At 44.3% G+C, this 25,637-nt stretch overlaps 1 protein-coding gene and 1 non-coding gene across 2 annotated transcripts in view; both read right to left on the bottom strand.

Annotated features, from left to right (window-relative positions):
• Positions 1-338, bottom strand: part of ARHGEF6 (Rac/Cdc42 guanine nucleotide exchange factor 6) — a 98,645-nt gene extending 98,307 nt beyond the window's left edge. The window contains exon 1 of the mRNA XM_047715549.1: positions 52-338. The gene's annotated coding sequence lies outside the window, so the exon portion shown is untranslated. The remainder of the gene's footprint in view (positions 1-51) is intronic.
• A 9,219-nt stretch (positions 339-9,557) lies between these two features.
• LOC125092481 (U6 spliceosomal RNA) lies at positions 9,558-9,664 on the bottom strand. Its single transcript, XR_007124943.1, has one exon. It is a non-coding gene; the product is annotated as a U6 spliceosomal RNA (small nuclear RNA).
• Positions 9,665-25,637: the final 15,973 nt, after the last annotated feature.

The raw sequence follows: 25,637 nt of genomic DNA, 5'->3' as shown, positions 1-25,637 counted from the left end.
GAAGCAAGTGCTCTTGGAAAACAGAGGGGACCTTGGAAATGAGACACTCACAGGCCAGTCTGGGAAAACACTGTCAATAAATAGTCTAGCCCCAGTGAAAATCTGGCTTCTGTCAGGAGAAAGATGCCAACTGGCTCTTAGGTCAGACAGATCTGAGCCTCGTGGAGAAGGTAGGCCGAGAAAATTCATCCAAGAAGTGGCCGGATGTCCACATCCTGTCTCACAGAGACAGTGTCTCGGGATCATTCCTTGTAGAACACCTTGAATTGTACGGTGATAACGTGACCAGTGAATGAAGACCGTGCCTGCCGTCAGCCATCCCGGCGTGGAAGCAGAAGCTAGAAGAATGGTATTTTACTTTGCAGCCAAAAAAGCTATGTTTAGGGAAACAGGCTAAGGATAACATCTGACATCCTGTTTACTTGCATTCTTTAGCAATTCTTTTTCTGGACCTGGTTCCACTACACACTCCAGCTGTGGTACCCCTAGCAAAGGCGCAGACACAGTCCCATGAGTGGGTACAAAACACTTAAAAACAGAACTTTTGAGAACAAAAGAGTACTTGTCCTCTTTCTATACTAGTCTGGAAAGTTGATGCTTCCCCGACAAGAAACACTTTGCATTGAAAATGCTGCTCTGAAAAAAAAAAAAAAAAAAAACAATCCTAGTCTAAAACAAGAGATCTTGTTATCCTCAAACATTTTCACAACCAGTTGAAAGAGACATACTGTTGGGAAAGGTATGGGGAACGGCATGGCCTTAAACTGGCTAAGCTTCCGAATCCTTCTCAACACAGCTTTAAACATCTACTACCAAATAATCAGCTTAGATGATCCTGCTAAATGTTTTCAAAGCTTCCCCTTCTTGCCCTGTTCCTAACACTTATCACACTTCACTTGTTGGTATGTCTCCTCTACCAGAATGTAACCTCCCTAGAGCAGAGGGCTTGTCCGTCTTGTTTAACACTGTTCCCAGAAGCTCCAGGTACACAGTAGATGTTTTAAAATGCTGAATGAGGGACACCCGGGTGGCTCAGTCAGTTGAGTGTTTGCCTTTGGCTCGGGTCATCTTTCTGGGGTCCTGGGAATGGAGCCCAGGGTCCCTGCTCAGCGAAGAGTCTGCTTCTCCCTCTCCTTCTGCCCCTCCCCTCTCCCCATCCCCTCCTCTCCCCTCTTCCTTCCACCCCCTCTCCCTGTTCATGGTCTCTCTCTTGCTCTCAAATAAATAAATAAAATCTTTTTTTAAAAACACTGAACAAGGTGACTGGGTGGCTCAGTGGGTTAAAGTCTCTGCCTTCAGCTCAGGTCACGATCCCAGGGTCCTGAGATCGAGCCCCACATCGGGCTCCCTGCTCAGCAGGAAGCCTGCTCCCCTCTCTCTCTCTGCCTGCTTCTCTATTTGTGATCTCTGTCTGTTAAATAAATAAATAAAATCTTAAAAAAAAAAAACACTGAACAAATGCATGAATGAATGAATGAACTCCTAGGACTTAAAACAAAACTTCTTTCCTTACTAATGATTTTTACTTTTTTTACAAAGATTTTACTTATTTATTTGACAGACAGAGATCACAAGTAGGCAGAGAGGCAGGCCAAGAGGGAGGAAGGGAAGCAGGCTCCCTACTGAGCAGAGAGCGGGATGCAGGGCTCCATCCCAGGATCCTGAGATCATGACCTGAGCCAAAGGCAGAGGCTTTTACCCACTGAGCCACCCAGGCGCCCCATGATTTTTACTTACAGAGAGAAAATTGGCATATAATAAATTGCACATATTTAAGATGTCCAATTTAATGAATTTTGACATACGTATACAGCTGTGATACAATCTCACACACAATCCAGGTAAAACTTTCCATCGTCCCCAAAAAATGTCCTTGTGCCCTTTCAAACCCTTTTTCACCTCCCTTCCCTTCCAATTCGCTTTCACTCCCTGTAGATTAGTCTGCATTTTCTAGAATCCTATATAATTGAACGCATACAGTATGGTACTTCCCTTTCTCCAGTTTCTTCTGCCCAGCATCACCATTTGACTTTCATTCACATTGTCTGGTCGATCACTAGTGCTCTAACAAGGATTTGACCTCCAATGTTTGGTTTGATGTAATTATACTCAGAAGCAAAATAAGTATAGTCAATCAAGTTTTACTTGACTTTTGACCATAGTCAAGGCTATCTCATAGAAAGAAATACAAAATCCATTCGTGGGTAAATTAAATTCCCAAGTCAGACCTACTTGAACACATTTTTCTACGTCCCTTGGACACGTTTTCCCAATTGCTCATCAAAACTGCACAGATGGGGCGCTAGGGTGGCTCAGTGGGTTAAGCCGCTGCCTTCAGCTCAGGTCATGATCTCAGGGTCCTGGGATCGAGTCCCGCATCGGGCTCTCTGCTCAGCAGGGAGCCTGCTTCCCTCTCTCTCTCTGCCTGCCTCTCTGCCTACTTGTGATCTCTGTCTGTCAAATAAATAAATAAAATCTTAAAAAAAAAAACTGCACAGACAAACAAATCTGACAGAATTATTGAAGTATCGCTTATATTTTCTGATCAAGAATAAAGCCCAAGTGATTTCAGGAATCCAGCCTAGCCCAAAACAGGCTTGAGCCCACGGAGGTCACCCGGGTGAAAATTTGCCTCATTTTAGACAATGGCTACAGCAAATTAAGTACTAAAGAAAAACCAAGAAAGCAAGGCCACCTCCTCAAGGCAGTTCTATTAGTATGAGGACCTGAAGCTACTGTCGGTATGGAGAGTACATGTCAGGAGAGCGAGGGATCCCAGGACCGTAGCAAGCACGGGGCTGAATGACTAGCTATGGAACCGAGGCTGGAACCGAGGCTGGTTAGGGAAGCAAGTGCCGACACAGAGGAGCTGATGAACTGGGGGCGCAGGGGCAGCCGCTGGAAGACTGGTGGTCACAGGCTAGTCACAGGAAGCAACAGGCTTCACAGGACAGCACGAGTAAAAAGAGCAAAGGTTTCTCACTCAGACCCCCAAGCCTTAGGAGTGTGTACCCTGAGCCCCTGAGCCAGCCTCCTCACTCCCTGGCTTTCCCACCTGCATCCTCTCATCCTAATGGACTCTCTGGCAGAACACAGTCTGGTTCATTTTCCAGAAACAACTCTTTGATCGTGTAATACTCGTGCTCAAAAACCCTCAAAGGCTCTCCATCACCTAAAGCCATGATTTACAAACAACAGTGCCCAAAAATAGTCATCTCTTGTGAGGGCAGGCGGAGAAAAGAATGAAGAGTTGGGAGGACTAGTCCCCAGTACCCTACTTCACCATGGGGCAAAGGAACCTGTATTACTAAATATCCCACTTGATTCTGACACAGACAGACCAAGGTCACACTTGGAGAAACAAGTTGGTTTATAATCTTCCACTCCACCCCAATTTCTTTTTTTTTTCTTAAGATTTTATTTATTTGAGAGGGAGAGCATGAACAGCGGGAGGGGCAGAGGGAGAGGCAGACTCCCCACTGAGCAGCAAGCAAGATGTGGGGCTCGATCCAGGACTCTGGGATCTTGACCTGAGCCGAAGGCTTAACTGACTGAGCCACCCAGGCGCCCCAATTTCTGCCACCATCTGGGTCATGACCACTCAGTTCCTTGACTTCCCTATTTGTGACTGATGGATTACCTCCGGCCCCTCTTTATGCCTGCTCTGTGAACATGGACGTGGGACTTTAAATCATTTTTACCTTGCCAGCTGGCAAGATATGAAGTTTTATCCGTAGCAGGTGGTAGAGACATTGCGGGAAGAAGGGGTTTTACTTCCTGTTTCCTGTGTGCTCACTCCACAGGCTCCTGCCAAGCCCCCGGCTTTCTTAGTGCTCCCCTTCCGCGACACTGGCTTCCACCAGGGCACAGTGGGCAGCAGCTAGCTTCCCCTGCCACCACCTTTGGGGGGGCCGTTCCATACCAAAGTATCTCTGGTGAGACACCTCCCCCGTGAATGGGAAACAAACACCCTCCCAGGGCACATTTTCAGCAAGTTCTAGAGGGCGGATGTCCAGCAAGTTCCACTGACTCAGCCCCATGACAACTTCTAGAATTAGGCGTGGATCTCGGCTACCAGTGGAGAGGGGAGGTTCTCACAGCTCTAGGGGAGTGACTAGTATGTATTATTTCACACTGTATCTGCCATCCTTATACTCTTTTTAGAGTTCTCTTTACTTCTAACTAGTCAATCCCTCATTACTGCAGTCCCCTGTCACTGGTGACAATTACGTTCAACTTCTCCTATTCAAATCCCTCTGTGGTTTCCCTGTCCTGATTGGACCCAGACTGACACGCCTCGTTATCCTCAGTGAACACTCCTCCGCTTTAGCCAACTGCTTGCGAGGTCACAGCTTGTACTTTTTGTCATCACACAAATCTCTCTGCTTCCTAAATCATGAATTCAAACATTACATTTTCTAACCACAACCTACCATCTTTCTAGCTGGCTTGTTCAGTTTCTCCCATGACAAGTAGCCCTTAACCTTGTAGGGATCTTCAAAGCACTGTTTTCCAAACTGATTATAGAATTTTACTTTCCTACAATCAGGCTCTAATCTCCCATTGCTCCACATCATAGCTAATACACCTTCCAGACTTCTAATTTTATTTTTATTTTCATGGGTGTAGAATTTACTTTTCTATGATTACTAATAAGGTTAAAGCATTTTTTTTTAATTCTTTTTTAGAGGGGGAAAGAGAGAGGGCAGGGGGAGGGGCAGAGGGAAAGAGAGAATCCTTTTTTTAAAGAATTTATTTATTTATTTGACAGACAGAGATCACAAGTAGGCACAGAGGCAGGCAGAGAGAGAGGAGGAAGCAGGCTCCCCGCTGAGCAGAGAGCCTGATGTGGGGCTCGATCCCAGGACTCTGGGATCATGACCTGAGCCGAAGGCAGAGGCTTTGACCCACTGAGCGACCCAGACACCCCGGAAAGAGAGAATCTTAAGCAGGCTCCACGCACAGCACAGAGCCCAACCAGGGCTCGATCACACAACCCTGAGACCATGACCTGAGCAGAAATCAAGAGCCTGATGCTTAACCGACTGAGCCACCCAGCTGCCCCTAAAGCATTTTTTCATATGTCAATTGGCCATACATATTTTCTCTTCTGGGAAATACTTGCTCATTTCCATTGCCTACGTTCCCACTGGTTGTTTGTCTTTTTGCTATTGATCTGTAGAAGTTTGTAATACATTAGGGATACTAAACCAATGTGTTTGTGACTATCCTCTTGTACTCTTGTTTTTCATCATGGTGTAAAATGTGGTGTGTTTTAGGAAATAGAAGTTCTTGATTTTCAAAAATAAGATACTTTATTTCACTCTCATGTAAAAATAAATCCAGAATCTGGCAGTCCAAGACTAGCATGCAGCTTCATAGTCATTAGAAACCCAGGATTCGGGGCGCCTGGGTGGCTCAGTCGGCTAAGTGTCTGCCTTCGGCTCAGGTCATGATCCCAGGGTCCTGGGATCGAGCCCAGCATCAGGCTCCCGGATCAGCGGGAGCCTGCTTCTCCCTCTCCCTCTGCCTGCCATCCTGCCTACTTGTGGAATCACTTGAACTCTCTCTCTCTCAAATAAATAAAATCTTTAAAAAAAAAAAAAGAAAGAAAGAAACCCAGGACTCTACTCTCCTGCTACTTAACCATCTTTAGCTTCCCACCTCATGGTTCAAAATGACTGTTAATGTGAACTTGGACTAGCCAATAATGGTTTCTTATTATTCTTAGATATCAGACCATGGCCACAAGCAACAACAACAAAAGAACAGATAAATTGGTTTTCATTAAAATTAAAAATTTTGTGCTTCAAAGGACACCATCAAGACAGTGAAAAGACGACCCCAGAATGAGAGAGAGTATTTGCAAGTCATATCTCTAATTACGGACTAGTATCCAGAATATAAAGAACTCTTATAATTCAATAATAAAAGGACAAATAACTAAAAATGGGCAAATTATGTGAATAGACATTTCTCCAAAGAAGATATACAAATAGCTAATAAACTCAGGGAAAGATCCTCAGCATCATTAGTCATCAGGGAAATGCAAATCAAAACCACAATGAGATTCCACTTTACACCCATTAGGACGGCCATAATCAAAAAGACAGATACTGAGGGACCTGGCTGGCTCAGTCAGAAGAGCGTGCCATTCTTTTTTTTTTTTTTTAAGAGAGAGAGAGAGCATAGTGGGGGTTGAAGCAGAGAGGGACAGGCAGAGAATCTGAAGCAGATTCCGCGCTGAGCATGGAGCCCAACAGGGGCCTCCATCTCACTATAAGACCTCTACCTGAGCTGAAACCGAGAGTCAGATGCCCGACCCAGGTGCACCAAGAACATGTGATTCTTGATCTCAGGGTCATAAGTTCGAGTCCCACGTTGGGTTTAGAGATTACTAAAAAAAAAAAAAATTTTTAACTAAAAAAAAAAAAACCAAAAAGATAAGAACTAGTGCTGTTAAGTGGAGAAATTGGAACTCTCCTACATTGTTGGTGGGAATGTCAAATAGTGCAGCTGCTATAAAAAAAGTTTTGCGGTGCCTCAAAATGTTAACATAGTCACAGTATGGTCCAGCAATTCCTCTCCAAGAGAAATAAAAACACGTGTCCACATAAAAACCTGTACACAAATATCCATAGCAGTATTAGTCATAATAACCAAAGAGTTAAAACAATCCAATGTTCATCATCTGATGAATGGATAAATAAAGTGTTACAATCAAATATTACTCAGTCATAAAAACGAATGAAGTGCTGATACAGGCCACATCATGGATAAACACTGAAAGAAACGAGACACAAAAGATTGTACATTGTATGATTCCACTTATATGAAATGTTCAGAATAGGCAAATCCATACAAACAGAAAGTAGAACAGCAGTTGCCCAGGACTGGGGTGGGGGTTGAAGGGAAACTGGAAGTGACTGCTAATGGCCATGGGGACTTCTTTTGTGGGGAGGTGAAGAAAATGTCCTAAAAATGATTTGGTGATGGTTGCACAATTCTGAATATACTGGAAGCCATTGAATGATACACTTTAAAGATTTTATTTATTTATTTGTCAGAGAGAGGGAGAGAGAGCAAGCACAGGCAGACAGAATGGCAGGCAGAGGCAGAGGGAGAAGCAGGCTCCCTGATGAGCAAGGAGCCCGATGTGGGACTCGATCCCAGGACGCTGGGATCATGACCTGAGCCGAAGGCAGCTGCTTAACCAACTGAGCCACCCAGGCGTCCCGAATGATACACTTTAAGTAGGTGAATCTATACTATCTGAATTATGTCTCTGTAAAGCTGTTATTTTTTAAAAGGCAGTTGTGAGTTAAAAAGAAAAAGGCTGCTTGAGCTCCAGCCATCAAGTCTTCATTCCAGCCATCAGGAAAAAGGAAGGGGAGGAAATAAAACAACAGTCCTCTCCACACACACAGTTTACTAAGAAAAATTTATAACATATTGAAAAAAATTGAAAGAATAGTATGATGGTCTCCTTCATACCCATCATCCAGATTTAATAATTAGTAACATTCTGGGGCGCCTGGGTGGCTCAGTGGGTTAAGCCTCTGCCTTCAGCTCAGGTCATGATCTCAGGGTCCTTAAAAAAAAAATAATTAGTAACATTCTGCTATATTTCACTTGCCTACATAGGTGCAGTGGCTATATATTTTTTAAAGATTTTATTTATTTATTTATTTATTTATTTTTTAAGATTTTATTTTATTTATTTGACAGACAGAGAACACAAGTAGGCAGAGGCGCAGGCAGGGAGAGAGAGGTGGGGAAGCAGGCTCCCAGCCAAGTAGGGAGCCCGATGCAGGGCTCGATCCCAGAACGCTGGGACCATGTCCTGAGCTGAAGGCAGAGGCCCCAACCCACTGAGGCACCCAGGTTTGACAGAGAGAGAGAGATCACAAGTAGGCAGAGAGAGGCAGGCAGAGAGAGAGGGGGAAGCAGGCTCCCTGCTGAGCAGAGAGCCTGATGTGGGGCTCAATCCCAGGACTCCAGGATCATGACCTGAGTTGAAGGCAGAGGCTTAACCCACTGAGCCACCCAGGCGCCCCCAGTGGCTATATTTTTTAAAATAAAATGGGGTACCTGGTTGGTTCAGTCAGTAGAACATCTGACTCTCGATCTCAGAGTCATTGAGTTCAAGCCCCATGTTGGGTATAGAGATTACTTTAAAAAATTATAAATAAACTATTCATATTACTTAACCCTAAATACTTCAACACACCTCTCCTAAAATTAAGGACATTTTCAACATAACCAAAGATTTATATCACAACTAAGAAAATTAACAATAATTCACTAATGCCATCTAATTTTCAGTCCATAATAAGATTTATCTAATTGTCCCTAAAAATGTCTTTTAGAGACTTTTTTTTTCAAAGCAGCATCCAATCAAGTTGCCCTTCCTTATGGTCATAGTACTGACTTTGTTTTGATGCAAAAAAAAATCTGAGTGACTGTAGGGTTCTTCATCATGTCTCCCTTCTCTTGGGGATCAACGTCCTGCACTGCTTGTTGACTCAGTGTCTGGAAAGAGTTGGTTCATATACTTTGTCCAGTTTTCTAGTTGTTTCTATTAGGAGAAAAAGTCCGCACCACATAATCTTTCATGGGTAGAAGCAGAAGTTGGCTTAGTTTACTTTTAATTATTCTTCCATATCATGCAACAAATGAGACCTAAGATAGTTCATTGTTGTGATAAGGGCTCTTTCGATATTCAGGATATTAACCTTTCGGTATATATGTTTTAAATTCTTTCCTAGCTAGTGTTTGTCTTTTGTATATTTCTTAACAGCTACTATACAGAAGTTTAAAATTTTGTAGATAATTAAATATACCAATCTTTCCCTCTTATATGCTTAAAGTCTTTCCTCAAAGAAACTTATCTTAGGGAAATATTGACAAGCTCAGAAGATATATGTTGATGACAACAAAATCACAATCTGGGGCACCTGGGTGGCTCAGTTGGTAAAGTGTCTGCCTTTCACTCAGGTCATGATCCTGGGGTCCTGGGATCAAGCCCCACATCAGGCTCCCTGCTCAAGGGGATGTCTTGTTGTCCCTCTCCCTCTGCAGATCCCCCTGCTCATGCTCTCTCTCTCTCTCTCTCACTCTCCCTCAAATAAATAAATAAATAAATAAATAAATAAATAAATAAATAAACTCACTCTTTAAATAAATAGAGGAGCCTGCGTGGCTCAGTCAGTTAAGCGTCTGCCTTTGGCTTGCGTCATGGTCCCAGGGACCTGGGATGAAGTCCTGCATCAGGCTTCCTGCTTAGCGGGGAGTCTGCTTCTCCTTTCTCTCTATCCCTCCCCCCATTCATGCTCTCTCTCATGTTCTCTCTTTAACTAAAATCTTTTTTTTTAATTTTTTTTAGGTTTTTATGGGAGTTTTTAATATAAAACAAGTAATTACTAATAGTGATTTGAAAAAGTGTAAGAACATATGAATAAAGCTTAGTAATTTAGAATTTACTTTTGTAAAAGCAAGTTGACAAATATTAAAATGTTATACCTACATTATGAACATTGTAATATAACACACAACACAAAAATATGGAACGCTTCACGAATTTGCGTGTCATCCTTGCGCAGAGGCCATGCTAATCTTCTCTGTATCGTTCCAATTTTAGTATATGTGCTGCCGAAGCGAGCACTAAAATCTTTTTTTTAAAGATTTTATTTATTTATTTGCCAGAGAGAGGAGGCATAGCAAGAGAGGGAACACAAGCAGAGGGAGTGGGAGTGGGAGAAGTGGGCTCCCCACTGAGCAAGGAGCCCAATGCGGGACTTGATCCCAGGACCCCGGGATCATGACCTGAGCCAAAGGCGGATGCTTAACAACAACTGAGCCACCCAGGCATCCTCTAACTAAAATTTTTTTAAAAATCAATCAATCAATAAAATCCCAATCCAGAGAATAACAAAAAATATTAATGAATCTAACCTCATCAAGATTAAAAACATTTGATCTGTGGAATCTCACTTGAAGAGGAGGAAAAAGCAAGCTATAAACAGGGAGAAAACAGCACAAACCACCTATCTGATAAAGGCCTACTCTCCGAAGTACATTTTAAAACTGTGAAAACTCAATAGTTTAAAAAAAAAAAAAAAAAAGGAATCCAGTAGAAAATGGGCAAAAGACATAAAGAGGTATCTCATGGAACAGAATCAGTGGATGGTAAATAAACACATGAAAAGGTAATCAATATCATTAGCCACTAGGGAAATGCAAAGTAAAAACCACAGTAAGATATCACTACACACATATCAGAAGAACTAGAATAAAAAATGCTGACAACATGAAATGCTGCTGAGGATACAGAGATTCTGGATCACTCCTATATTCCTACATTGCCGGCAGGAAAGGACAATGGTAGAGCCACTCTGGAAAGCAGTTCACAGTAGCTTGTACTTGCCATACAACTCAGCAACTACACGCCTGGGCATTTATCACAGAAAAAAAAATATATAAATACCTATACATGAACATTCGTAATAGCTTTATTTGTAGCGGCCCCCAACTAGAAACAACCCAAATGTTCTTCCTTCAGCAGGTGAATGGTTAAATAAACTGTGGTATATCCAGGTGACAGAATCCCTAAACAGCCATAAAAAGGAAGAAACTATTGATACACACAACCACCTGGGTGGATCTCAAGGGAATGATGCAGAGTGAAAAAGAAACCAATCCCCAAAAGTTACGTATGATCTCATTTACATAACATTTACATAACATTCTTTTTTTTTTAATTTTATTTATTTGTTTGACAGAGAGAGAGAGATCACAAGTAGGCAGAGAGGCAGGCAGAGAGAGAGGAGGAAGCAGGCTCCCTGCTGAGCAGAGAGCCTGATGTGGGGCTCGATCTCAGGATCCTGAGATCATGACCTGAGCTGAAGGCAGAGGCTTAACCCACTGAGCCACCCAGGTGCCCCTACATAACATTCTTGAAATGACAGATGCCCAGGTGCCTCACAACGCCAGGGGTACAACACACATGGAAAACCTTTGATGTCGACAAACAATACAAAGACATACAGTATTATATGGCTGGCTTCCCCAAGAAGTGGATTTTCTCCTTCTGGAGGGGCAACGTGAGAAAAGTCACCATAGAGATCCCTGAGAGAGCCATTAACTTTGCCTTTAAGGTGAAGTTTAAGCAGGTGTTCTTGGGATGAGTGCACAAGCACATAGTTTTGGAGGTATTTTGCTGACAGTCTGGTGACCTGTGTTACACTTGGGCAGGGGGGGCACATCTTTCAGCTTTTTCTACTGCTTAGATTTTGCCAGAACCCACTCGGCAGCCAATACCGGGAAGTCTGTTGAGGAAAGAAAATTCATCTCTCTCCCTTTCTCCGCCGTCATGGTGCGTGTGGTTGACTCTGTTCCTCACCATATCTCCCTGGAAGACTCTCAAGGTCAAGCAATTCCTGACCAAGAAACAAAAGCAGAATCATCCCCTTCCACACTGGATTCCGATGAACACTCGTACTACACTCAGGTACGCCTTGAACAGGAGACATTGGCCAGGAACCCAGCTGGCGCTGTGATGAGGTGCACATGAGATGGAAACACTACCACTATCTGGACAGCAGCTGGTCATGTTTTATTGGGGAAGTGATCGTTCTCTTTGTTTCTATGCTTCTGCACTAGTAGGTTGTTTCAGTAATAACTAGTGAGAATTTTGTTTAAAAAAAAGAAAACTCAAAGGCCTAGAAGACTCTCTTATGAAAAGCACCAAATTGGATGGCCAGCGTGGTCTCCCCAGTCCAATACAGTGAGGTGGTCGGTGATGATGCAGTCTGGTCCCAAAGAACTGGCCTCACATATGACGGGCCTTCATGAATAATGGGTAGAAGATTTTCAGAGATGAATGTGGAAAAGCCTTTAGCAAGAGCATATGGCCCGGAGAGTCTGGCTGGCTCAGTCAGAAGAGCACCTGACTCTTGATCCCAAGGTTGAGCTTGGGCCCCACACTGAGTGTAGAGATTACTTTAAAAAAATCCCAAAACCAAAATACAAAAGAGCATATATGCTACAATCCTCCTTTTTTTATAAATACGTGCTTAGGGGCGCCTGGGTGACTCAGTGGGTTAAGCCTTTGCCTTCGGCTCAGGTCATGATCTCAGGGTCCTGGTAAGCCCTGTGTCCAGCTCTCTGCTCAGCAGGGAGTCTGCTTCCCCCCGCCCACCTGCTGCTCTGCCTGCTTGTGATCTCTGTCAAATAAATAAATAAAAATCTTTCATAAATAAATAAATGCTTAAATATGCCTAAAATTGAAGGTATAGGGGCACCGTGTGGCTCATTTGGTTAAGTGCCTGCCTTCTGCTCAGGTCAAGATCCCAGGGTCTCAGAATTAAGCCCAGCATCAGGCTCCTTGTTCTTCGGGGAGTCTGCTTCTCCCTCTCCCCCTCCCCACTTGTGTGAGTGCTGTCGCTCTCAAATAAATAAATAAAATCTTTTAAAGAAATTGAAGACTAGGGGCACCTGGGTGGCTCAGTGGGTTGGGCCTCTGCCTTCGGCTCAGGTCATGGTCTCAGGGTCCTGGGATCGAGCCCCGCATCGGGCTCTCTGCTCAGCAGGAAGCCTGCTTCCTCCCTCTCTCTCTGCCTGCCTCTCTGCCTGCTTGTGATCTCTGTCTGTCAAATAAATAAAATCTTTAAAAAAAAATTGAAGACTATATACCACAGCTACTATTGCTGAACACTCATATTTCTTCCTCTTCAGATAGTGTTCAATTAATCATACTCCTCAGTTTACCATGCATGTAATCCCACGTGGACACCCCTTATACTTTTCCTTCATTCACAAACTCCCCTCATAGACACCCACTCCAATGTGTGTGATAAATGTCATTAAATAACCATGGTCTCTTATAAAGTCTGTAATGTCCTTTACATAAATGATATCATGCCATAAATCTTGTTCTCTTTCTTATTTTTTTTTCACTTAACATAAGAGTCTTTAGCATCCGGCTTGCTTTGCTATCTTTTTTGCACCATGACAACTGCCACAGTTCTTGATAACTTCCATATCTACATGATCAGTCCAACACTGGCCTCCGACTGCCTTGACTTTCTCATTTCCAGTGATCTTGGGTTTCACTCTCCCCACCCGCTCATAAGCATATTTGAATTCATATTATTACCAAAAATGCACTGCCTCTAAAATCTCAAGTTCAAACATTCAGCACTCTAAATACAATCCTACAGCTTTCCAGATCATTTCTTCTAGTACCCCTATCCCACCTATCTTGTTATCTACTTGACTCAACACCCCTTTATGGTCCATCACTGCCCTCCTGTCTCCTTGTTTTTTTTAAAGATTTATTTATTTTGAGAGAGAGAGACACATGCCCATGCATGAGCTGGGGGAGGGGCAGGAGAGAATCTTTCAAGCAGACTCCCTGCTGAGCGATGAGCCTACCTCAGAGTTCCCTCCCACAACCCATGGGATCATTACCTAAACTGAAACCAAGAGCTGGATGCTTAACTGACTGAGCCACCCTGGTGCCCCAAATTATATCTCAATAAAGCTGTTGTATATTTTAGAAAGAAGGAAGAGGAGGTAAATTCAACCATCTCAGCCCCCCAAATAGCCGAGATTATTTTTAAAAATAAAAATAAAGAAGGGGGTGCCTGGGTGGCTCAGTGGGTTAAGACTCTGCCTTCAGCTCGGGTCGTGATCTCAGGGTCCTGGGATCGAGTCCCGAGTCAGGCCCTCTGCTCATCGGGGAGCCTGCTTCCCCCTCTCTGCCTACTTGTGATCTTTCTCTGTGTGTCAGATAAATAAATAAATTCTTTAAAAAAAAGAAAGAAAAAAAAATAAATAAATAAAAAAAAGAAAGAAAGAAGGGATTTTACCCACAAGATACGAGGACATACCATAAGGCTGCGTTAATAAATAAGTATGGTGTTGACTCAAGATGAGGTGAAAAGAAATCAGTAGAAAATAACAGAGAGCTGCCCAGAACCTAACTCGTGCCTATGTGGGAATTTGGTATATGACAGACAGTATTTTATATCAACAGGGAAAGACTGCCTCCTCAATAAATGATGCTGAGACCACTGGCTGTCTGTTTGGAAAAGAGGTTGATCACCAACTCACACCACAAACAAAAATCCATTTCAGAAGAGATGGATTCAATCCTTATGTGTATAAAACTCAACTAAGAAAAGAAGAAAATGTAAAAGGATAGGTTTTTGGCCTTGGGGTAAGGTATTCCCCCAAAGGATCTCTCCCCCACAAAAAAGAAACCCAAACCCTCAACACGGGCTTCCTTGATGCTGTGCCCCAGAATCAGGCGGACTCACCGGCGTGGCCCAGGCTGTTTGCCGGTCTCCCGGCCACCACACATGTCGTCCAGCTGCGGGCCACACTTAGGCTAACAGCTTACACCTGCGGCCTCTGCCTTAGCACCTGCTCTGGCTGTGGGGGGCGACCTTGCTTTATTACTGTTTGTTGCGGTGGGACCAAAACAGCTACAATTGTAGACTTGCTAACTTCTAGTTCTACGGGTCAGAAGTCCAACATAGATCTCACAGGGCTAAAATCAAGGTGTCAGGAGAGCTATGCTCCTTTCTAGAGACGAGTCTGGGGAGAATTCATTCCTTTGTCTTTTTGAGCCCTTGGAGGCCATCTGCTGCTATGGTCTGAGTGTCTGTGCCTGGCCCCTCCCCGAAGTTCGCCTACTGAAATCCTGACCCTCAGACAGGATGGTTGTAGGAGGCGGGGCCTTGGGATAGTGAGGAGGTCACGAGGGTGGAGCCCTCATAAATGGAATAAGTGTCTTATAAAAGAGACCCCTCCCCAGAGACGGGCACCTGGCTGGCTCAGGAGGTGGAGCATGTGAATATTATCTTGGGGTTGTAAGTTCAAGCCCCATGTTGGGTACAGACATTACTTAGAAATATAAAAATAGGGGCACCTGAGTGGCTCAGTGGGTTGGTTAAGCCTCTGCCTTCAGCTCAGGTCATGAACTCAGGGTCCTGGGATTGAGCCCCGAGTCTGGCTCTCTGCTCAGCAGGGAGACTGCTTCCCCCTCTCTCTCTGCCTGCCTCTCTGCCTACTTCTGATCTCTGTCAAATAAATAAATAAAATCTTAAAAAAAAAAAAAAAGAAAATAGGCCTCAGAGAGCTCTCTAATCCTTTTCACCAAGTGAGGACATAGTGTGAAAGCACTTAAAATCTTTAAAAAAAGGCAGTGGGCAGAAACCTGGGTGACTCAGTGGGTTAAGCATCTGCCTTGGGGTCAAGTCATGATGCCGGGGTCCTGGGATTGAGCCCCACATTGGGCTCCCTGCTTGGTGGGGAGTCTGCTTCTCCCTCTGCCTCTCCCTCTGCCTCCCATTTCTCCTGCTTGTGCACTCTCTATATATAAATAAATAAAATCTTAAAAAAAAAAAAGTAAGCACTGGCTCTGAACCAGGAGGAAAGACCTCACCCAACCATGCTGGCATCTTGATCTTGGACTTTCCAGCCTCCAGAACTGTGAGAAGTTGTTTAGAAACTACCCAATCTGGGGTATTTATTACAGCAGCCTGAATAGACTAAGACACCTGCTCTCCCCGGCTTTCCACTCCCTTTCTCCATCTTCAAAACTAGCAACAGCAGGCTGCGTCCTCATATCACAGCTCTGCCCCACTCTTCTGCCCCCCCTTCCATTTTTTTTTTTAAAGATTTTATTTATTTATTTGACAGAGAGAGATCACAAGTAGGCAGAGAGGCAGGCAGAGAGAGAGGAAGGGAAGCAGGCTCCCTGCTGAGCAGCGAGCCCGATGTGGGACTCGATCCCAGGACCCTGGGATCATGACCTGAGCCGAAGGCAGCGGCTTAACCCACTGAGTCACCCAGGCGCCCCCCCCCCCTTCCATTTTTAAGAACTCATGTGGTTAGACTGGAACCACCTGGACAATCAGGGATCATCTCCCCATCTCCCTTAATCCCATCTGCAAAATCCCTTTTGCCAATGTCAGGTAAAAATTCACAGGTCCCAGAGATTAGGACATGGACATCTTGGGGAGGGCTCATTATTTTGCTTAAGCTGGAGAAATACAATTTTTAAAAATATTTTATTTATTTGACAGAGATCACAAGTAGGCAGAGAAGCAGGCAGAGAGAGGAGGAAGCAGGCTCCCTGCTGAGCAGAGAGCCCGATGCGGGACTTGATCCAGGTCTCTGGGATCATGACCCGAGCCGAAGGCAGAGGCTTTAACCCACTGAGCCACCCAGGTGCCCCTGGAGAAATACAATTTAAAAAAATGAAATAGTCTCCAAACCCAGAAATCGTCCCCATAATGACAGTAGAGAAAGAGAAGACTTTTATTGAATAAGCATTAAACCAGAAAGTGATGTGCATCACAGGTGATCTACTAAGAGACTGCAAAGACAGAAAGAAATCTCACCCTTTGAAACATCCAGGCAGGGACGCCTGGGTAGCTCAGTGGGTTAAAGCCTCTGCCTTCGGCTCAGGTCATGATCCCAGGGATCCTGGGATCCAGCTCCACATCGGGCTTTCTGCTCAGCAGGGAGCCAGCTTCCCCTTTTCTTTCTCTGCCTGCCTCTCTGCCTGCTTGTGATCTCTGTCAAATAAATAAATAAAAATCTTAAAAGAAAAAAAAAAAAGAAACAGCCAGGCAGATACAACCTACTACATGCATATTCTGAGGATACATATATCTTAAGGAAGAGTGCCTGACAGTGCCATATGTCACACACAGCTAACCCTAACTTTACTTTGTAATCCACGTAAATATATGTTAGATAATTGGCTTTATCGAGATAAGAAATCAACTTCCCAGGCGTGCCTGGCTAGCTTATTGGGTGAGCATGTGACTCTTTATCTTGGGGTTGAGTTCAAGCCCACACTGGGTATAGAGATTATTTATAAAATAAAATCTTAAAAAAAAAAAAAACCAGGGACGCCTGAGTGGCTCAATCAGCTAAGCGTTGGGTTCTTAATTTCGGCTCAGGTCATGATCTCAGGGTTGTGGGGCAAGCCTTGTGTTGGGCTCCATGCTGGGCATGGAAACTGCTTAAGATTCTCTCTCCCCCTCTCCCTCCACCCCCCCCCAAAAAAACACAAAGAAAAACATAAAAACCAATAAACAAAAACCAAATTCTCATACCTTTATGGCAGGAAGTAGTTTTGCAACTCGGAGCAAGGTGCCCACCAAAGTTAGGCTCCTACCCTCCCACAGAAGCTGGGACATAGCCATCTCTAAATACTTTTTTTAAAGATTACTTATTTATTTATTTATTTGACAGAGACCACAAGTAGGCATAGAGGCAGGCTCCCCGCTGAGCAGAGAGCCCGATGTGGGGCTCGATCCCAGGCCCCTGAGATCATGACCTGAGCGGAAGGCAGAGGCTTAACCCACTGAGTCACCCAGGCGCCCCTCTAAATATTTTTTTAAAGATGCATTTATTTATTTGAGAGAGAGGGGAAGAGAAAGTGCGCTTGCTCACACAAGAGCAGGGGTGGGAGGGGCAGAGGGAGAGGGAGAGAAGCCAACTCCCAGCTGAGCACAGAGCCCATCCTGGGGTTTAATCTCATGACCCTGAGACCATGACTTGAGCAGAAACCAAGAGTCAGACGCTTAACTGACTAAGCCCCCCCAGGCACCCCAGGGATGCCATCACTCTAGAAGTTCACATCAAATAGATATTCCCAGGTCCTTGAGAAAGACACTCCTGAGTTCCAAAGCTGACAGAAGGTCTCCGTAGTCTTCAAAAAGATTTACATACATTTCAAAGAGATGAAGAAGTGCTTAAAATTACAAGTTTCTAAGGTAAATGCTTTGAGAAAAGAAAAGGGAGGGAGATATCATGACTTATTTTTAACAGGGAAAATTAAACCCCTTACTTTATTTTTTTAAAGATTTTATTTATTTATTTGACACAGAGATCACAAGTAGGCAGAGAGGCAGGCAGAGACAGAATGGGAACCAGGCTCCCCACTGAGCAGAGAGCCCAACGTGGGGCTCGATCCCAGGACCCTGAGATCATGACCTAAGCTGAAGGCAGACGCTTAACCCACTGAGCCACTCAGGTGCCCCTAAACCCTTTATTTTAACTGTTTATATGTCCTTATAATCTCTTCCCTGTGTTAATATAAAATAATCACGGTGAAAATGTTTTAATCATTGTCATTTTTTCCTTTCTCTGGAGAAGTTGAAACCATCTAAATCAAGCAAATGCATAGAAAAACACAAAGCAAAGCAATCCTCAAAAGTGTGACAGAAGGACACCTGGGTGGCTCAGTCGGTTAAGCGTCTACCTTCGGCTCAGATCAAGATGCCAGAGGCCTGGGATGGAGTCTGCATCAGGCTCCCTGCTTACTGAGGAGTTTGCTTTTCCCTCTCCCTCTGCCCCTCCCCCTGCTTGTGCTCCTGCTCCTGCTCTTTCAAAGAAATAAATACACTCTTTTAAAATTTTTTTTTCCTTTTAAGGCCAATAAATTTCCGCCGAGGTCCATCGATGACATAAGCAACATCATATTCACATAATTTAGGCCCTTCAGTAAATGTTCCATCTTTCCAAATAATTTTTTTCAGATTTGAAATACAAAGATTCCCATGCCCATCATCTAGTATCAAAGTCTTATTACTTTTTAAAAGATTTCTTTATTTTAGAGAGACACAGAGAGAGAGAGAAAGAGAGAGGGAGAGGTGGGGAGGGGCAGAGGGAGAGAATCTTCAAGCAGATCCCCTGCTGAGCGTGGAGTCTGATGTGGGACTGGATCCTACATCCTATAAGACCATGACCTGAGGAGAAACCACGAGTCAGATGCTTAACTGACTGAGCGCCCCTTGAGTCCTCTGATGAGGCAGCAGTTCAAGATATGGACGAAACCTCTGGTGTTTACTGTACGTGTGTTATGTCTTAAGTCTTGAGGATACACCGCTCCTACGGGTCATTTTTCACATGAGTCTTAATCAGTGCTTATATTCTTGTAACAGTCAACTGACCAGACATAGCAGGCGTTCATTTTGTTTATCCATCTATACTGGGACCAGAGAGAACTTACCTCCCAATGTTAATCTCGTGATATCAGATCTGACTTCCGCAGTTTCTATTTCTAGACACCGGTTTGTTAATTCATTGTTTTTGCTTTTTTATTTTCTACATCAACCTTCCAATCAAACCAGTCAACAAAAGATACCTGTGTTAAATTGAGAGATTGAGGACACAGAGGCACAGTAACGACTTCAAGTTCGTTATAGTCAAAAATTACTAATAAAGGGCGCCTGAGTGGCTCAGTGGGTTGAGCCGCTGCCTTTGGCTTGGGTCATGATCTCAGGGTCCTGGGGTCGGGTCCCGCATCGGGCTCTCTGCTCAGCAGGGAGCCTGCTTCCCTTCCTCTCTCTCTGCCTGCCTCTCTGCCTACTTGTGATCTGTCAAATAAATAAATAAATAAATAATCTTAAAAAAAATTACTAATAAAGATGGTCCCACCTGCACTGTGCCAATAATCAGAATGTTGGATTTGGAAACCCAGATCTTGCCCATACCAAGAGCCTGATATAGAGCTATCCAGAATACGTGGTTGTGGGAAACATTACTTGGAGTGCAGAAAGAAACAGTAGTGTAACAACGCTTGTCTTCTTAGTAATTGTGACCTTTTTTTTTTTTTTTAGTAATTGTGATTCTTTAAAGTAATGGTAATAACCACTTCTAGGAGTGGGACACCGATGTAGCCTATGAGAACAGTAATCAATTTTCTAGACTCTTTTCAGTAAAGTTCACTATCAATATCCATTATTCTAGAAAGGTCCTTTGTGGGAACCACAGTGCAGTCTTCCCTGGGTGCTGACTTCCCGTGGTGAAAGCTAAGTTTCTCCTTTACTTTGCTGACCATGTGGGTGATCAGCAGCACCTGACAGTGTACCTTTCAGCTAAGTGACAGCCTGTCTTTCTTCCGGAATACAGTTACATAGACGAAGCTTCCCAACTGTTAGAGGGGGTAGACTTCCCGAGGCAGGTCCTTCCAGGTCCTATGACCTTAAGTCTTCATGTTTCTAAGAAAGAGAGAAGCCCTTTAAAATACTGAACATGAAGGAGAGTCAAATCAAAACCACACTGAGATACCACCCTACACCAGTCGAAATGGCCAGAATTAGCAAGACAGGAAACAACATGTGTTGGAGAGGATGTGGAGAAAGGGGAACCCTCTTACACTATTGGTGGGAATGCAAGTTGGTGCAGCCACTTTGGAGAACAGTGTGGAGATTCCTCAAGAAATTAAAAATAGAGCTTCCCTATGACCCTGCAATTGTACTACTGGGTATTTACCCCAAAGATACAGATGTAGTGAAAAGAAGGGCCATCTGGACCCCAGTGTTTATAGCAGCAATGGCCACGGTCGCCAAACTGTGGAAAGAACCAAGATGCCCTTCAGCGGACGAATGGATAAGGAAGATGTGGTCCATATACACTATGGAGTATTATGCCTCCATCAGAAAGGATGAATACCCAACTTTTGTAGCAACATGGACAGGACTGGAAGAGATTATGCTGAGTGAAATAAGTCAAGCAGAGAGAGTCAATTATCATATGGTTTCACTTATTTGTGGAGCATAAGGAATAACATGGAGGACATGGGGAGATGGAGAGAAGGGAGTGGGGGGAAGTCAGTTGGGGAGACGAACCATGAGAGACTGTGGACTCTGAGAAACAAACTAAGGGTTTTGGAGGGGAGAAGGGTGGGAGGTTGGGTGATCATGGTGGTGGGTACTAAGGAGGGCACGTATTGCATGGAGCACTGGGTGTGGTGCATAAACAATGAATCTTGAAACACTGAAAGAAAAATTTTAAAAATAAAATACTGAACACGAATATGAGAAACTTCAGTTAAATCAGGCACAGGAGCTGGCCTCAGACCCAAATTCATAGAACTGCCAAACTAAGTTCAAAGGGAGAGAGTCCGTGCTTGCTTACAGTGGTCACTTTAAATTTTAATAAGCCTCTAGGTCACTTTAGCCTGGTAGACTGCTGAATCTTAGCCAAGTAGTTTGATTCATTTGCTCTGCATATCCAGAGGACCGAGGCTTACGGGAACCTGCCAACATTGGCATAATTCCTAGACCACAGAAGAAATAAAATGACTTCCTTTGTCCTAGTCAGTATGCTCCAGTATCCAAAAAGTGGGCACTGTGTGCATCGAACAAGCCTTACAGCACTGTCTGAACACCAGCTTTTGAAGTGGGAAAATTTTCAGGCCCTCTAAATGTCATATATATCATAACGAGACAAAATCTCTTACCTTCTGTAAGCATTAGCTAGTTTTATGAAATCCAACTACCTCCGGGCTCCTGGTAAAACTGGTTATAGGGAGATGCTCTGGGGCCCACCTTGGGAGTGGCCTGTAGAGAATTCTACTGATAAATAGTGCATCTCTTTAATATATTTTGAATAATTCCATCTTTTTGGTAGGCATAGTAAGAGTCAAGTGTCGGGGCACCTGGGCGGCTCAGTTGGTTAGGCGTCTGCCTTCGGCTCAGGTCATGATCCTTGGGGTGGGGAGTCCCCCCTCCCCCGCTGGGATCAAGTCCCACATCGGGCTCCCTGCTCAGTGGGGAGTCTGCTTCTCCCTCTGTCCCTCCCTCTTCTTGTGCTCTCTCTCCCTGGCTCTGTCTCTCTCAAATAAATAAATAAATAAAATCTTTTTTTAAAAAAAAGAGTCAAAAATACCTTTAAAATGTCCTATTCAGATGGTTTTGTTGATGAAACAACACTAACTGGGACATAAAAAATAGTGTCAGGTAATTCCCATAGCCCGGTCAAATTTGGCTTCTGTTTCAGTCCCTTGGCCCATTTCCTATGGTGAAGCACCTTATTTATTTATTTTCCACTTTTTTTCTTAACAACAAAAGTTTCTTTTTTTTTTTTTAAAGATTTTATTTATTTATTTGACAGAGAGATCACAAGTAGGCAGAGGCAGGCAGAGAGAGAGGAGGAAGCAGGCTCCCTGCTGAGCAGAGAGCCCGACGCGGGGCTCGATCCCAGGACCCTGAGATCATGACCTGAGCCGAAGGCAGCAGCTTAACCCACTGAGCCACCCAGGTGCCCCAACAACAAAAGTTTCTTACTGTAGGGAGAAAAGGGCATCTAAACTTGGAGTTTGCCATGTGTCCACAGCCCCACTGCAGCTGTAGTCGGCAGAACGAAGTCTAGGGGCTGAGCATTTCGCTGTAAAGCCCCTAATGAATCAGCTACCAGTTTTCCAGGAGATGTTCTGTCCATGAGCAATCTTTTTAGCTTAATAAAGGAAAAAATCCTCTAGTGTTTTCTAAGTTGTGCTGTTGCATAACCAGCACCGAAACAGAGATTAACTAGCAGTTGATTTTATTCTTTTTTTTTTTTTTTAATTTATTTGAGAGAGATCACAAGTAGGCAGAGAGGCAGGCAAAGAGAGAGGGGAGGCACCCTCCCTGCTGAGCAGAGAGCCCGATGCGGGGCTCGATCCCAGAACCCTGGGACCATGACCTGAGCCGAAGGCAGAGGCTTTAACCCACTGAGCCACCCAGGCGCCCCAGCAGTTGATTTTATATGCTGGTTTGAAGTCCAGAACTAAGAACTACAGCTGTAGGAACTAGTATTAACTCGTCTGTGTGCACGGGTTGAATTCCAGATAAAACGTGAGCCTCTGAGGTCGCACGGTAAGTTGTCATAGCACAGGAGGCCTGACGTTGGCCACGTCCAGGCAGAGCACATTAGCTATGCGTAAATATTATGACATCTGCATTTTGAACATCATATAAATGAGGTCAGAGTTTTCAATATTTGGACTCCCTAACATTGGGAGAGAGGGTATTGTCAATTTCTGTTGTCCAAAGCCTCCTCAGATTCTAGAAACCGAACCAGAAGGTGGGGAGGATTGTCATGCATTTGCTTCATCAGAGAAAACTGTCATTCCCTGTCTGCAATATTGCACTGGTCTCAAAACAAAACTGTCTTAAGCTTTTTTTTTTTTTTTTAAGATTTTATTTATTTATTTGACAGAGAGAAATCACAAGTAGGCAGAGAGGCAGGCAGAGAGAGAGGAGGAAGCAGGCTCCCCGCTGAGCAGAAAGCCCGATGTGGGGCTCGAACCCAGGACCTGGGATCATGACCTGAGCCGAAGGCAGCGGCTTAACCCACTGAGCCACCCAGGTGCCCCTGTCTTAAGCTTTTTTTAGTCGGTGGTTTCATCTCAAGTATGGGTTGACTCCCTACCTTGTCACTCTCTGTGGCCGCGACAACAGATGCCCTCAATCTTCTACCTCGGGTTAGCAATACTTGAGTTTGTCTAGTGAGGCCTTAAGCCCCTTGGAAAGCAAAAAACTATAACCAAGCCAACGCATCAATCAGTATTACACTGCTCTCCAGTTTCTGAGGCTGCCAGCAAACCATCTACATTTTGAAAATTACAGATCCCTCTAGTGGAACAAATTTCTCCAAGTTTTCCTGTAAATAATTAGAAAAAACAACAGGGGAGTCACAAAACCCTTGAGGAATTCTTTGTCATAAATACCAGATTCCCTCCTAAGCAATGGCAAAAAAGGTTTTGGATTCTTATGGTGCTGGAACAGTAAGAAGGAGGGAGGGAGGGAGGAAGGGAGGGAGGGAGGAAGGAAGGAAGGAAGGAAAGAAGGGAAGGAGGGAGGGAGGGACATGAGGGACATGAGGACGTGAGGCAGGGCTGGCGACATAAGATGCTATTATGGAACTGGGCTCCCTAGGAGCAGGTGCGGTGTTAGGACTCTGGAGTGGGGAGGCCAGGTAATAGTATGTAACTGTCAGAAGCAAGGTGGGCATAATTACCACAGAGGGCAAGAAAGTCAGATGTCACCAAGGCATGCCTGACCCACAGGTATCTAAGGAGATGACTCACAAAACATGGCGTCCTAGGGGCAAGATAGGAGCACAGACAACAAGGGTATTGCTTTATATATAATGAAGATTAGATAAGCAGACGTCTAAGGTGGCTATAGTTGGCTGTATCCCCCTCAAAATTTGTATGTTGAAACTTAATCCCCAATGAGAGGGAATTTGGAGGTGGCGTCTTAGGGAGGTGATGAGGTCATGAAGGAGGAGCCCTCATGACTGGGGTTAGTGCCCTTATAGAAGAAGCCCCAGAGAGCTCCCTCACCCCTTCTGTCATGTGAAGTTACAGTGAAGAGACGGCTTGGCTGTCTATGAACCAGGAAGCGGGTTCCCAACAGACACGGAATCTGCCATCACCTTGATCGTACACTTCCCGGCCTCCAGAACCATGAGGGATACATGTTTAGGTTATAAGCCCCCCAGTCTCTGATGTCTTCCTCCAGCAGCCCAAACAGACTAAGACAGCAGTCAACTGCCCCAATGGAAAAGTCACAACCCTTTTCCTACCGTAATAGGAAAGGCACTATGGAAGCCCCTGAAACCCTACCCCCTCGACAAAAAAATCCTCCAGTGACCAAGACAGTAAATAAAAAAGGTCACATCCCCTGGCAGGGGTGCCGGGGATGGCAAAAATTAGCGTCACCCTCAGAAAATTAGATGATGCAATAGTCACGGTCCCCCACCGTTTCCCCATTTAATTAGTCTGGCTGCTGCCCAGTAATAGTCCCAATTACATTTACTGTGCTGGATGTGGTATCTTTACTGGAGCAGATTAACACAGCCTCTGGCAGGTGGCAGGTGGCTACAGATTTTGGAAAATAAATTCTTTCATGCCCATCTGGAAGAAAAATCAAAAACACTTTCCATTCTCATGGAACAGACACCAATACAGATTCACAGTCTCACCCCAGGGCTATGTTTTTTCTCCTGTTCTCTCTCCTAATACAGCACCAAGGTACCTAAACCATCTGGCTATTTCATAGATCATCATATGGATCCATCATATTGATGGCATGTTAATCAGATCTGAGGAGTGAAAAGCAGAAGTACCCTGGGTGGTCCAGGACATATGTGCTCTAGAGAGGCCAAGATAAACCTTACGAACACACACTGATGAGCCCCACGAGTGAGGGCTTTAGTGATCTGGGGTCTGGGAAAGGCCAAGACATTTGCTCCAAAGTGATTTCGAACTTTGAAACAACTCCACCCTCGAAGGAAGGGTGTAAAAGTGGATCTCTTCAGGTCTGGAAGCAACATGTTCCCAGACTGGGAATACCGCACTGGTCCGTTTATTGGATGAACTAGAAGGCTACTAGTTCTGAATGAGGCCCAGTGCAAGAATGGGCTCTGTGGCCAGTTCAAGCTGTAGTAAATGCAAATCTGCCACTTGGGTCAGATGATCCAGAAAGTTCCATAATACTAGAGGTATCTATGGGTTTGTTTGCTTTTTTTTCATATATATAGTTTTGGTTTGGTTTGGGTTTTTATCATTTTGTTTTGTTTTTTTCTTGTAATCTCCACACCCAACATGGGACTCGAACTCCAAAGTCACATGCTCTTTCAACTGAGCCAGCCAGGCACCCCAAAATGTATCTGTGGTTAAATAAAAAAAAAAAAAGAAGTGCTGGGGCACCTGGGTAGCAGTCAGTTGGGCGACCAACTCTTGGTTTCAGCTTGGGTGGTGATCTCAGCTCAGGGTCATAGGATCCAGCCCCGGATCCGGCTCCACACTCAGCACAGAATCTGCCTGGGATTCCTTCTTC

Source organism: Lutra lutra, chromosome X (assembly GCF_902655055.1).
Source record: "Lutra lutra chromosome X, mLutLut1.2, whole genome shotgun sequence".
Taxonomy (NCBI): Eukaryota; Metazoa; Chordata; class Mammalia; order Carnivora; family Mustelidae; genus Lutra; species Lutra lutra.
Note: the sequence above shows the minus strand (reverse complement) of the source record. Positions and strands in the feature narration are given on the sequence as shown.